At 48.2% G+C, this 13,324-nt stretch overlaps 1 long non-coding RNA gene across 2 annotated transcripts in view; it reads left to right on the top strand.

The window, feature by feature from the left end:
* Positions 1 to 12,738, top strand: part of LOC137519629 (uncharacterized) — a 66,279-nt gene extending 53,541 nt beyond the window's left edge. The window contains exons 3-4 of one of the 2 annotated variants that reach the window (XR_011021053.1): positions 2,280 to 2,471; positions 12,295 to 12,738. This is a non-coding gene — a long non-coding RNA (uncharacterized lncRNA). The remainder of the gene's footprint in view (positions 1 to 2,279; positions 2,472 to 12,294) is intronic. The other variant, XR_011021052.1, reaches the window with a different exon arrangement.
* The last annotated feature ends 586 nt before the right edge of the window (positions 12,739 to 13,324 follow it).

The raw sequence follows: 13,324 nt of genomic DNA, 5'->3' as shown, positions 1-13,324 counted from the left end.
AGCATTTAGAGATCAGAGACCTCCGTGGTGGATGGAGGTATGTGTTGCTGCCACCGCCGCTGCCAGTGATAGATGCTGGATGGGGAGCGCTGAGAGGAGAGCCCTCAGTGAGGGGGGGGGGACTGTCCTCCCTCCCCACCGATGTCCAATGCTCTCCCCTCATGCTGTGACCCCTCCTGCCCCCCCAATACGGCCCTTAGTGGACCCCAGAGGGGGCCCCGGGCCCACCTGCGGGTACAGCGTCTGCATCCCCTATTGTTGGCACCTGGCACCCTGGCACCTGTACTATTTTGTAATTAGTTCTAATTAGTAAATTGGTAATTAGTTTTGCCTAAGCGCAGCATAATTTGATGTATAATAATGAACATGTACCTAGAAAGAGTCACATGATCTGAACTTCCAGCTGAAATTTAAAGAGAAACTGTAACCAAGAATTGAACTTCATCCCAATCAGTAGCTGATAACCCCTCTACCATAATAAATCTATTCCTTTTCACAAATAGATCATCAAGGGGCTCTGTATGGCTGATTTTGTGGTGAAACCCCTCCCACAGTGTGATGTCAGCACCTCACAGCTCTGAGGTCCTGACATCACACTATGGAAGCCTTGTTGCATTGTGGGAAATAACAGTTGTTTCCAACTGCCGAAAAAGCAAACAGCATCTCCTTCCAGTGACATCACCTGCCAGCAGTAAAAATATCACCATGTGATAAATGTGTGAATGTTAATCAGGGAGAGGAAAGATTTTACATTGAGTAAACACTGACTAAATCATTTATGCATAATTATTGTAAAATGTAAGCAGTTTGTTTATTACATTATTTCACTGGAGTTCCTCTTTAAGGTACTGGAGTGATTGTGTGCACTCATTAGTGATAATTTCAATGACAGAACATATTTAGCTATAAGCGTTTAGTAGGGTGCCCAAGACTTCCGCTCTACAGTATAACCCGGCTCTGGAAGGCAAGGCTTCTTACTCGCCATGCTAATCATAGTGAAATAAATTCCTCATCATGAGCTAAATATTGTAGCAGCCACATACTGGACCTAATGTATAGTAATTAGCTGAAAATAGATGCTGTTCTTTGTATCCCCGAGTATGGCGCCCATACATCACACTATGTTACATGACAACACGTTACATTTGGTAATTAGGGCTATTGATCATGCAGAATAATGCTGCACAAAGACAACATGTTTTTGCCATAGATTAATTATCTATTAACTCCTTGAATATGAACAAAATGCTATTAATGCAGCCATAACTCTACTTCCACCGTAAAGTGGATGTTTCAGGTAAGTGCACATACTCAAATGCTGCAGACCAGGAATGATTTCCTGGAATCTGATCTGATTTTTCACATCAGTACTAAGCCATTCCAAGTAAAATCATGAAAATCGTAAATGTTTTACGTTTTGAGTATTGCGTTCTGTACTGCTGATGCAAAAATTGGCTTCTGAAACAAACATTTTCAGCAAACATGGCGTTAACACAATGGCTAGAAGAGTGAAAATTTAAATAATTAATTAATAAAGTCAGAACAATTGATAATTGCCTGCGGAACGCCAAATTAAGAAAAAATTGGAATTCGGCTGTTCAGTTCATCCCTACTACAGACCTCAATTAAACCTTAAAGGGATACTGTAGGGGGGTGGGGGGTGGGGGGGAAATGAGTTGAAGTTACCCGGGGCTTCTAATGGTCCCCCGCGGGCATCCTGTGCCCGTGCAGCCACTCACCGATGCTCCGGCCCCGCCTCCGGTTCACTTCTGGAATTTCAGATTTTACAGTCTGAAAAACCACTGCGCCTGCGTTGCTGTGTCTTCGCTTCCCCTGATGTCACCGAGAGCGCACGGCGCAGGCACAGACCATACTGGGCCTGTGCAGTACGCTCCTGGTGCCATCAGCGGGAGTGAGGACACGGCAACACAGGCGCAGTGGTTTTCAGACTTTAAAGTCTGAAATTCCAGAAGTGAACCAGAGGTGGGGCCGGAGCATTGGGGAGTGGCTGCGTGGGCACAGGATGTCTGTGGGGTACCATTAGAAGCCCCGGGTAGCTTCAACTCATTTTCCACTGACCCCCCTATAGTGTCCCTTTAACTCAGGGAAACAGCATTTATTCTTTCTTTGGATAGTAAGGAAAAGGGGTTATAATTGTCTTTAGATTTTTATTGTGTTCTCATCCAGGAGAAATTTCCTCATTTACTGTTCTGATAGGAAGTGGTGTAAACTCTCTCTGACAGAAACCAGCCAGCAACAATTCCATTTTTTTTTTGTAGAACAAGAAAGAGCGAGGGTGGAACGACTAGAGGCACCCATTAAAAGGATAGCTAAAAACTGTTTCAAAGTGAAGTTGTGAATTTGCCTACCTTCATGAAGAAGACTGTGTGTAACTACGTCTAACTCTAAATACTTCATTTTTATTCAGCGCCAAGGACAACGTGTTTCACAGGAAACTGCTGCTTCATCAGGTCAATACCGTGACAGATCCGGAGAGTAGTGAAGCCAGGAGTGCCCATTAGGCTGCTTTTCCCTATTTTCTGTTCCTCTGACCTTCAGACTTTATATTACAACAATGGAAGTCTTTAGCAGAAATCTGAAATTGACAATATATCATACAGTAGTAGCAACCTGTAGTGTTGAAACATGGGCAATGACAAGGGGGGATATAATTGGTTATTCTGCTTGTTGGCACCATGGGGAATGTAGATATTCAAGTCTGATCTGGGGGAACACCTTGGAGTAGTTGAACATTTTATGAAAATGACTGGGGCTTTTAGTGATCTGAGATTACCTGTTCTCAACAATAGTCTTTTATTGCTTTCTGTAGAAAAAAAAACAAACTGTTCATTTCAGTGTAAAAAAGGGTTAGTAGGAATATACACTGTTTGATTTCATCAATCACTTTTATCAGCTCCCTCGAATCAACCTATTTTAACAAACAAACAAACACAGAACATTTATATTGCGCTTTTCTCCTGGCGGACTCAAAGCGCCAGAGCTGCAGCCACTAGGGCGCGCTCTATAGGCAGTAGCAGTGTTAGGGAGACTTGCCAAAGGTCTCCTACTGAATAGGTGCTGGCTTACTGAACAGGCAGAGATGAGATTTGAACCCAGGTCTCCTGTGTCAGAGGCAGAGCCCTTAACCATTACACTATCTAGCCACTACTATTTTAAGTGAACCCGAGGTAAAAAAAAATAATGAGATAAACAATTATATTTATCCTCCTACTCCTAAAAATGACTTTTTTTTTTTAGATATCCCATGGTTTTATTTCATATTTAAACATTTACAAAGTAGATTGAATGTTTTATTGTCTTTGCTCAGTGGCCGTCTATTAAGTGTCCCAGAGTTAAAATACATGAACCAGTGGTGCTCACCGCCAGGTCGTGATCACGCTTACGCGTGAATTCACGACCATTTTGACGCATTCCGCCTCGGACACGAAAATCCGTGAATAGATTTTCAACCACGAAAATCTACTTCGGCTTCGCATGAATGCGGACAGAAATCCGCATTCACGCTCGTGAAACCCGGCGCTGAAGTCGTGGTTTGCGGAAATGCGTCAAACTATGCGGAAGTGACACATTGCAGGCCAATCAGAGTGCCCCAGCCAGGCCCTAGCAACCAATCACAGGAGGGGAGCTATGCCCTCCCCTCCTGAATATAAAGCGGCGGCCATGATGGAAAAGCTCTGTCCTTGCTAGACTGTGGTGCTGAGAGGATTATCTCCAGGCCATTGTTGTTTGAGCAAGTGCATTTATTGTGTTAAAAACAAAGCGTTTTTTTTGCTAACACTGCTCTTATACTGTACACAGTTAGCTAGTCAGTGAGTGATTGCTGTAGTTAGTTGTAGTCAGTGTAGTGTAGTGGGAGTGTGGGAGTCTAGTGATTATTTAACTGTGTGTAGTGCAGGCAGGTTCAGTGCTGCAGTGTAGTCAGTGTAGTGGGAGTGGGGATTATCTGTGTGTAGTGCAGGCAGGCAGGTTAGTGCAACTGCAGTGTTCACTTGCATATTCCAGTGACAGTTATACACTTGTACTATTTGCAGGCAGCCAGTCACACTGCCGGCGCCGCCACTCTCTGCCAGCGCTGTTCATTCATTCTGTCAGTGACCTTGTGCCGTGCCCAGTGCCCACTGCTCGCTCGCTGGCATATGAGCATCTCATTACACAGTGTGACATCCTTGTGTGCCCACTGCATCCTTCAGTGACCTAGTTGTATATCCAGTGCCCACTGCTGTGCCCACTGCATCCTTCAGTGACCTTGTACTGTGCCCACTGCATCCTTCAGTGACCTAGTTGTATATCCAGTGCCCACTGCTGTGCCCACTGCATCCTTCACTGACCTTGTGCTGTGCCCACTGCATCCTTCAGTGACCTAGTTGTATATCCAGTGCCCACTGCTGTGCCCACTGCATCCTTCAGTGACCTTGTACTGTGCCCACTGCATCCTTCAGTGACCTAGTTGTATATCCAGTGCCCACTGCTGTGCCCACTGCATCCTTCAGTGACCTTGTACTGTTGCCACTGCATCCTTCAGTGACCTAGTTGTATATCCAGTGCCCACTGCTGTGCCCACTGCATCCTTCAGTGACCTTGTACTGTGGCCACTGCATCCTTCAGTGACCTTGTGCTGTGCCCACTGCATCCTTCAGTGACCTTGTACTGTGCCCACTGCATCCAGTGATTCATTACTAGCAACATGTCTGGCAGGGTTTCGCGGGGTGAGAGGAAAGGAAGTTCAATTGCCTCAGCCACTTCTGGGACTGCTCCACGTCCAGGGAGAGGACGCCCAGCTGTACGTGGTCGTGATGCAGCAGAAAGGGGGGCAGCAAAGCCTGGGCCGAGTCAGCGGACGCCATTGTCCAAATATTTTAAAGTTTCTGGTCCCCGTGTGGTGGTTGAGCAAATGGAACCTGACGTACTCATGGACATCATGACTTCCTCCCAGACCTCTACTGTGAGCACCACTCCAAGCAGCAGCAGCCAACGTCCCACGCTTGTTGTGACATCCACCCCAGCACCCACTGGTCAGCAGCCCTCCCAGGATGACAGCGTTCTGTCCCTCAGTCCGGCTTCTGGGAACCTGCTGATGCAAGAAGCTCAGGACTTACTGGGGACTGATGTGGCAGAGATTGAGATCGGGCCACAATCACAAGCGTTGTTGAGTTCTGGTGATGAAGAAGAGGGGTCTGTGTCTGGGGATGTAGGGACAGAAGAGGAGGCGGGGGAGTCAGAGGAAGAGCTGGATTATGATGATGCTGCTGATGATGACGACGTTGTGGACCCTAACTATGTGCAGCCTGCTGAGTCCGTGGAAGAATGGTCAGAGGCAGAGCAGGATGACGAGTCACCTCGGCCTAGGCAAGGATATCGCCATATGTCAGGCAGGGGCAGGGGCATCGGCAGCAGTGGGCGTGGAGGAAGTAGACAGGACACTGCTTCAGCCGGCACCACCACCATGCAACCCCTGGCAACTACTACCACACATTGTTCCGCTGCACCCTCTGCTAGTGGGGGCCGCAGTAAATTAAATTCACCAGTGTGGGATTGCTTTGAGGAATGTACTGATGACAAAAGGTATGCGGTGTGCAGGTTATGCAGCAAAAGATTGAGCCGTGGGAAAAGTCTGAGCAAGATGGGTACCTCATCCCTCCAGGGCCACCTGAGAAGCCGCCACTGCCGCGAGTATGCGGACTTTAAGAGGAAGCAGGCACTGCTGGCAGGGGTTCCTGAGAGCAGAAGGCCCACCAGCACAGCAGCATCATCCCTCCCTCAGGGTCGTGAATCCCCCACAGCAGCAGCAGTAGTAGCACGCAAGCGCTCTTCCACCTCGGCTACTCAGGACACAGACATTGAGGCTGGCAGCCAGTGTTCGTCTCTCTCCTCCGTCTCCCCTGCATCCCAGCGTCGTCAGACCCTGCTGAGCGACACCTTTCAGGGTCTGACCAAGCCTCTGCCTCCAAGCCACAGGCGGATCCGCAAACTAAATGGCTTGCTGGCCCGGGCCATGGCATCACAGCTGCTTCCCTACTCCCTAGTGCAGGAGGGGAGCGCCATGCAGACGCTGCTCCAATTTGGCATCCCCGAGTGGCAAGTCCCCAGTCGCCACTATTTCAGCAGGAGTGCGATCCCAGCACTCCACAAGTTTGCGGTGGAAAACGTGGCCCGTTCCCTGGACTACTCTGTGGGCAAGCGGGTCCACGTGACCATGGACTCGTGGAGTAGCAGATTTGGGACAGGTCGCTACCTGTCCTTTACGGCCCACTGGGTGACACTGATGGAAGGGAGGGAGGACAAGAGCGCATCAGCCCAGCTAGTGGTGCCACCACGCGGGATCAGGGGGGATGCAGAAGGGTCCTGTCACGACACTCCCTCTGCACCCGGAAAGCAAGCCCGCCTCGGCAGCAGCAGCGCCAAGCCTCGGCGCTGCCAAGCCCTTTTAAAATTAGTGACCCTGGGGAAGGAGAGGCTTACGGCCACCAACGTCCTGGCCGCCCTCAGGAAGCAGGAGCGGAGGTGGCTGACCCCCAGAGGCCTGGAAGTGGGGTATGTGGCAGCCGATAACGGGGCCAACCTGGTGGCAGCAGTGCAGCAGGGAAACCTCCAGCACATCCCCTGCTTGGCCCACGTTCTCAATCTTGTGGTGCAGCGCTTCTTGCGCACCTACCAGGGGATGAGCGAGCTGCTGCAGGATGCCCGGGCGGTGGTACGCTTTTTCCGCCTGTCAGCCACTGCCTCTGCACTCTTGTCCACCTTACAGCAGCAGTATGGAAGGCCACAACACCGGATGATCATCGACATGCCAGTTCGCTGGAATTCGACTCTGGCCATGTTGGAGCGGCTGTGTCAGCACAGGCTGGCTCTTAGTGCCTACATGCTAGACCCAAGTGTCCCCAGCAACCAGCAAGTCCCCATGATTACTGCCACTCAGTGGACACTGATGCAGCAAGTATGCCTGGTGCTGAGTCCCTTCCTGGAGGCAACCAAGATGGTCAGTGAGGAGCGGGCCTCTGTGTGCCAGTGGGTGCCCTTGGTTTGTCTACTGGAGCAGGCAATGGACAATTTAATTGAGCGTGGGGATGAAGCCCTGAGGCAGTTGGAAGAACAGGAGCAGATGGCAGCACAGTCTAGCTCAGAGGAGGGCTCACAGCAGGTAGTGGAAGAGTTGGAGGTCCCTAACCTGAATGAGGATGAGGAGGAGGAGGAGCAGAGTGCAGCAGGCGTTGTACGTGGATGGCGGTTTGAGGAGGACAACGACATGGCACAGGAAGAGGACAGGCATGCGTTATGGGACAATGGCGAGGACGAGGAAGATCTTGCTGGCAGGGCCCACTTGTTTCCCATGGCTGTGCACATGTTGCGCTGCCTTCGCAGGGACCCCCGGGTGATCCAGATGCGTTCAAGGGAGGACATCTGGATTACCTTGATGCTTGATCCCCGTCTGAAAGGGAAGCTGGGAGACTTAATGACGCCATCCACCACCGAGCAGCGCACAAGGGAGTTGAAGGAGGCCCTTGTGCGCAGACTACTGGAAGCATTCCCCCAGCCTTCCACCCCCACTGTAACTGCTCTCCCAAGCCAGCAAGAGGTGCCTGCCATTGCCACTAGCAGCACAACAACAACCACCACCAGCAGCAGCAGCAACTGGCGCCCCGGAGACCTGAAGAGCCTAAGCAAGAGCCTGTATGCAGTGCAGCAGCCCAGAACAGAGGTGCCCGCCACAGCATCCACCACCAACCAGCACAAGCAAAGACTGACCACCATGGTGTCTGACTATATGGGGTCATCCAGCGGGCTCAATGACACCGACAGCCCCGTGGACCCCTTGGAGTACTGGGTCAAGAGACTGGACATCTGGAGCGAGCTTTCCCAGTACGCCCTGGAACTCCTATCCTGCCCTCCTTCCAGTGTCCTCTCAGAGAGATGCTTTAGTGCGGCCGGTGGCGTGGTCACAGAGAAGCGCTCTCGGCTCTCCCACGCCTCTGTGGACAAACTCACCTTCCTGAAAATCAACCAGGCTTGGGTGGAAGGTGAGTTCCTGGCCCCTATTGTCGGACACAGGGGGACATGAAGTGGCTGCTGCATGTGCTGTTGTTAACTATGCCTGCCTTTATAAAGACAGTTACTACCTGCCTAGTGCCTACCTTGGTTAATTTTTTGGTGTTATGGTACTACTACCAGTAAGTTGCCATGGTCCTCCTTCTGAGCTGCTGAACTGACCGCCCGCTTTGTCCTCCTGACTCAGTCGCTACTACACTCTGCGTTCACACTGCCCGGGTCACTGGGTGCATTTAATTTTTTGGCCAGCACTATGACGCTGTGCTGCTACTACTAGCACCAGTATGTTGCCATGGTCCTTCTGTGCTGCTGCTGCTGCTGCTGGTGCTGAACTGAACGCCCGCTTTGTCCTCCTCCTCCTCCTGACTCAGTCGCTACCACGGTACCACCAATGTACTCTGTCTGCGTTATCACTGCCCGGGTCACCGGGTGCATTTAATTTTTTGGCCAGCACTATGACGCTGTGCTGCTACTACTAGCACCAGTATGTTGCCATGGTCCTTCTGTGCTGCTGCTGCTGCTGCTGAACTGAACGCCCGCTTTGTCCTCCTCCTCCTCCTGACTTAGTCGCTACCACGGTACCACCAATGTACTCTGTCTGCGTTATCACTGCCCGGGTCACCGGGTGCATTTAATTTTTTGGCCAGCACTATGACGCTGTGCTGCTACTACTAGCACCAGTATGTTGCCATGGTCCTTCTGTGCTGCTGCTGCTGAACTGAACGCCCGCTTTGTCCTCCTCCTCCTCCTGACTCAGTCGCTACCACGGTACCACCAATGTACTCTGTCTGCGTTATCACTGCCCGGGTCACCGGGTGCATTTAATTTTTTGGCCAGCACTATGACGCTGTGCTGCTACTACTAGCACCAGTATGTTGCCATGGTCCTTCTGTGCTGCTGCTGCTGAACTGAACGCCCGCTTTGTCCTCCTCCTCCTCCTGACTCAGTCGCTACCACGGTACCACCAATGTACTCTGTCTGCGTTATCACTGCCCGGGTCACCGGGTGCATTTAATTTTTTGGCCAGCACTATGACGCTGTGCTGCTACTACTAGCACCAGTATGTTGCCATGGTCCTTCTGTGCTGCTGCTGCTGCTGAACTGAACGCCCGCTTTGTCCTCCTCCTCCTCCTGACTCAGTCGCTACCACGGTACCACCAATGTACTCTGTCTGCGTTCACACTGCCCGGGTCACCGGGTGCATTTAATTTTTTGGCCAGCACTATGACGCTGTGCTGCTACTACTAGCACCAGTATGTTGCCATGGTCCTCCTGTGCTGCTGCTGCTGAACTGAACGCCCGCTTTGTCCTCCTCCTCCTGACTCAGTCGCTTCCACCAATGTACTCTGTCTGCGTTCACACTGCCCGGGTCACCGGGTGCATTTAATTTTTTGGCCAGCACTATGACGCTGTGCTTCTACTGCTTGCACCAGTATGTTGCCATGGTCCTTCTGTGCTGCTGAATTGACCGCCGGCATTGTCCTCCTCCTCCTGACTCACTCGCTTCCACCAATGTACTCTGTCTGCGTTCACACTGCCCGGGTCACCGGGTGCATTTAATTTTTTGGCCAGCACTATGACGCTGTGCTGCTACTACTACTACCAGTATGTTGCCGTGGTCCTTCTGTGCTGCTGAACTCACCGCCCGCATAGTCCTTCTCCTGACTTTGCGTTCACACTGCCCGTGTCCACTGACAACTCTGCTGCGATGTCATTGCTAATTGCTGCAAAAAAAACTAAAAAAAAAATTACAAAAACCTCTCTGGGGCCTTTTTGGCGTCAGCCACTCATCCTCCTCCAGCGGTACCTTCGCCGCCAAGTGCCATTGGAACTCGCCTTCACCTCTTTGACTGCTTAACGCGTATATCCCTTTTTAAAACCACTTATTACCAATTAATAGCCCCATTTAAAGTGTTGATTTCACTTTAAAATCCATTTTCTCTAGAAAAAAAAAAATTTGGGGGAATTTTTTATGTTGAAGTTATGTTGCCCCTTATCACCTCGATAATCCATGCAATTTGGGGGATTGTAGCATGTATGGGGGCTTTGTTATTAACGTTAAAAGAAAATCAGCCTCCGGGCGGGAATCCACGCGTGATTACGCCATTCACGGCAGAAAATCCGCGTGGTTGCGTGGACGCGGACGAAAATCCGCATGCGGCGGGCCGAATGCGGATTTTTTTTTGCAACCACGCGGATTTCCGAATTCGTGGATGAGGCACATCCGAGCATCCCTGACATGAACTATTGACCCCTTTTAATCTTCCCCTGATCTCAGAAGTTGTATTCTGCCACAACAACTTTTATGGCTGTAATTTGCTTATCAGTGATATTTACTATATTCCGGACAAGCTACCGACAAGACAGAAGCTGTCACTTTCATGCCTAGAGATTAACTCTTTCAGGCAGCACAATAAAAAAAGTAAAAGCCTAGTTATTAATATGTTTCCACTGTACATGCACATGTTTATCTCATCGTGTCACATGTCACCTCAGGTACATTTTAATGCCTTTAGATGATCAAGATCTGTCTGGCTATTTACATATCTTTTTTTACTGATATTTTGATTAAGATCTTCAGCTTCTTGTTGTTTCTGAAAGAAGAATTATGGCCAAACGGCATTGCAAAGCGTGTAGTAACTATAATTTTTAAAATCCAAAGAAGTTGTTTGAGAAGGCTTCATTACTTGCTCTAGGTCCAGAAATGTATAGAACATTGTGTCTGCCTCCGCACAGTGCCTTCCATCACAGAGCGCCTTGAGCATGGACTTGTGGAATTCTACTTTAATATTTAAACTGTTGCTTAGAAGTCGTGAAGGATTTATGCTTGTCATTTTTGACACGTGTGGCTTCAAGGTGTTCTGAAGCTTCAGTTTCAGCTAATCGTAGTTTATACAACTCACACTATCTGGACAGCTTAGAAGAAATTGCAGCACGGCTGTGTCCATCTTCTCAATTCGCTCGCAGCCATATTGTCAGGTTTCTGCATTTCTTAGACTTGTCTGACTTGCTGTGTAACTCCTAAGAGGCAACACACTTTGAGAAATGGTGTAGGAGGCAAATAAATTGACTGAACTCTGTAGAAAGAAGAAAGAGAAAACTATATAAACCGGGCAACGGTGTCATGGCTGATTTTGCAAAGGCCACTTTAAACATTGCTATTTCCTGAGCACGCCTATAAGCCAAGCTGGGGATGATACCCACATCACGTACCAGGATCAACCAAACTGGGACAGACAATCCAGGGCGCCCCAGCTGACGGCAACAAACAAGCATTGGCTAGATAGTGTACTGGTTAATAGCTTTGCCTCTAACACAGGAGACCGGGGTTCGAATCTCTTCCTATTCAGTAAGCCAGCACCTATTCAGTGAGGAGACCTTGGGCAAGACTCCCTAACACTGCTACCACCTATATACCGTACCCTAGTGGTTGCAACTCTGGTGCATTGAGTCCGCCAGGAGAAAAGCGCAATATAAATGTTCTGTCTTGTCAACAATCCCTGGGGTTGATGCACTAACTACTGGTAATGTTGTCATGCAATACATGATTACCATTAGCTGCAAGTAGCATAATGCACATTACCGTAGCACTGGTCGCGTTACCCATGCACCGGGGCTTTCGCTAATTGCATAACACATGGTACACTGCTGGTGGTAGAAATGTTACTATTGCAGCGTTCTGCCTACGCACAGCAATATTACCGGCGGTTAGTTAGTCAAACCCTCTGGCCCGTATGCAGTTTACTTTTTCACCTGTTTTTTATCCAAGAAGATCATTTTTAATCTTCTCTTTCATATAAGTAAGTAGTTGACAAAGTACTATCAAAACTATTCTGAGTATTTTCTTGCTTGCTGGTAGTTTGGTTTAAAAAGCATTTGATTCACAAGTGTAAAAAATATCACCCAGGAGAAAACTCACCCACCTCTCTATATTCCCCCATCTGAATATGCTGAGTGGCCACAGCAAAGCACATTTACCCATTCCTTCACCAGATCCTCTCTTGTTCTGCACTGCTGCCTGTCACTGTGTGGCAGAATCTCTCAGTAATGTTTTGTAAACATAACAGGCTGCTAGTGCAGACATTTTGTAAGAGTAATTTAAATGAAAACTTCTTCTTAGTCTTAGCTATAATTTTTAACTTCATAGTCAATGATTAGAATTTCCTTGAATTTGTTTTGCCACAAAAGTACTTTCATCTTTCTTTTTTTTTCTTTTTTCTTTTTTTGCAGACAGTGGATAAACTTTAATATTTCCCAAACTATGGACTGGTGAAGGTATCCTGCTGGGGACTTCTGTCAATCAGTGTTTTAACATACAAGACAGCATCAAGGCCACCCATGCACAGCACCACTGTTTGGCCAACTTCAGACAAGACAATCTGCCTCTGGCGGTCCACTGGTGTCCAGAGAAGTTTGTTTGCCTAGACTCAGCCCATCTGTTGAATCCTATTAAAAACAATAAATTAAAATCTACCTGTAGTGAGTTACTGTAAACAGAGGTTGCAACTTCAAAAGCCAAAAAGTTAGCATTATGGTCAGACAGTTGGCATTTTGTAAAAAACTTAATAGAGATATTTCCAGTATATATCATAGCGCTTGTTGCTCCTGGCTGTCCCTTGTGTAGAACTTTTATTGCCCTGAGGAAGTGGCCTGTGACCCGTGAAAAGTGTTGCTTGTGCTAAAAAAAATTGCTAAATAAATTTGTTTTTGTCTTATGAGACTGTCATCATTCAGGCAAGCTACCTCCCTTTTTTATTTTTATTATTGTTTTTAACTAGGTTTTATTCACTTCTGGGCACCTCTTTATCCCTATTGTGTTTCCTGTATATACGTACACTGTTGAAATGTCACTAACCATTGGTTACACAACTAATACATGCAGGTTCTGAATGGGAGATCTGCTAGTGGAAAAGTCATGATGCTTTTGGATGATGGAAATCTCCTTAAAGGACATAGATTTAAAGGGAAGATTAGTATTTGATACATGTTTTTTTGATTTGTGAAGCTTAAAGAGACACTGAAGCGGAAAAAAATGATGATATAATGATTTGTATGTGTAGTACAGCTAAGAAATAAAACATTAAGATCAGATACATCAGTGTAATTGTTTCCAGTACAGGAAGAGTTGAGAAACTCCAGTTGTTATCTCTATGCAAACAAGCCATTAAGCTCTCCGACTAAGTTAGTCGTGGAGAGGGCTGTTATCTGACTTTTATTATCTCAACAGTTCCTGGACTATTTACTGTTCCTCTGCTAGAGG

This window comes from Hyperolius riggenbachi, chromosome 5 (genome assembly GCF_040937935.1).
Source record: "Hyperolius riggenbachi isolate aHypRig1 chromosome 5, aHypRig1.pri, whole genome shotgun sequence".
Taxonomy (NCBI): Eukaryota; Metazoa; Chordata; class Amphibia; order Anura; family Hyperoliidae; genus Hyperolius; species Hyperolius riggenbachi.
The sequence above is the reverse complement of the archived record's forward strand: the minus strand, read 5'-3'. Positions and strand labels throughout refer to the sequence as shown.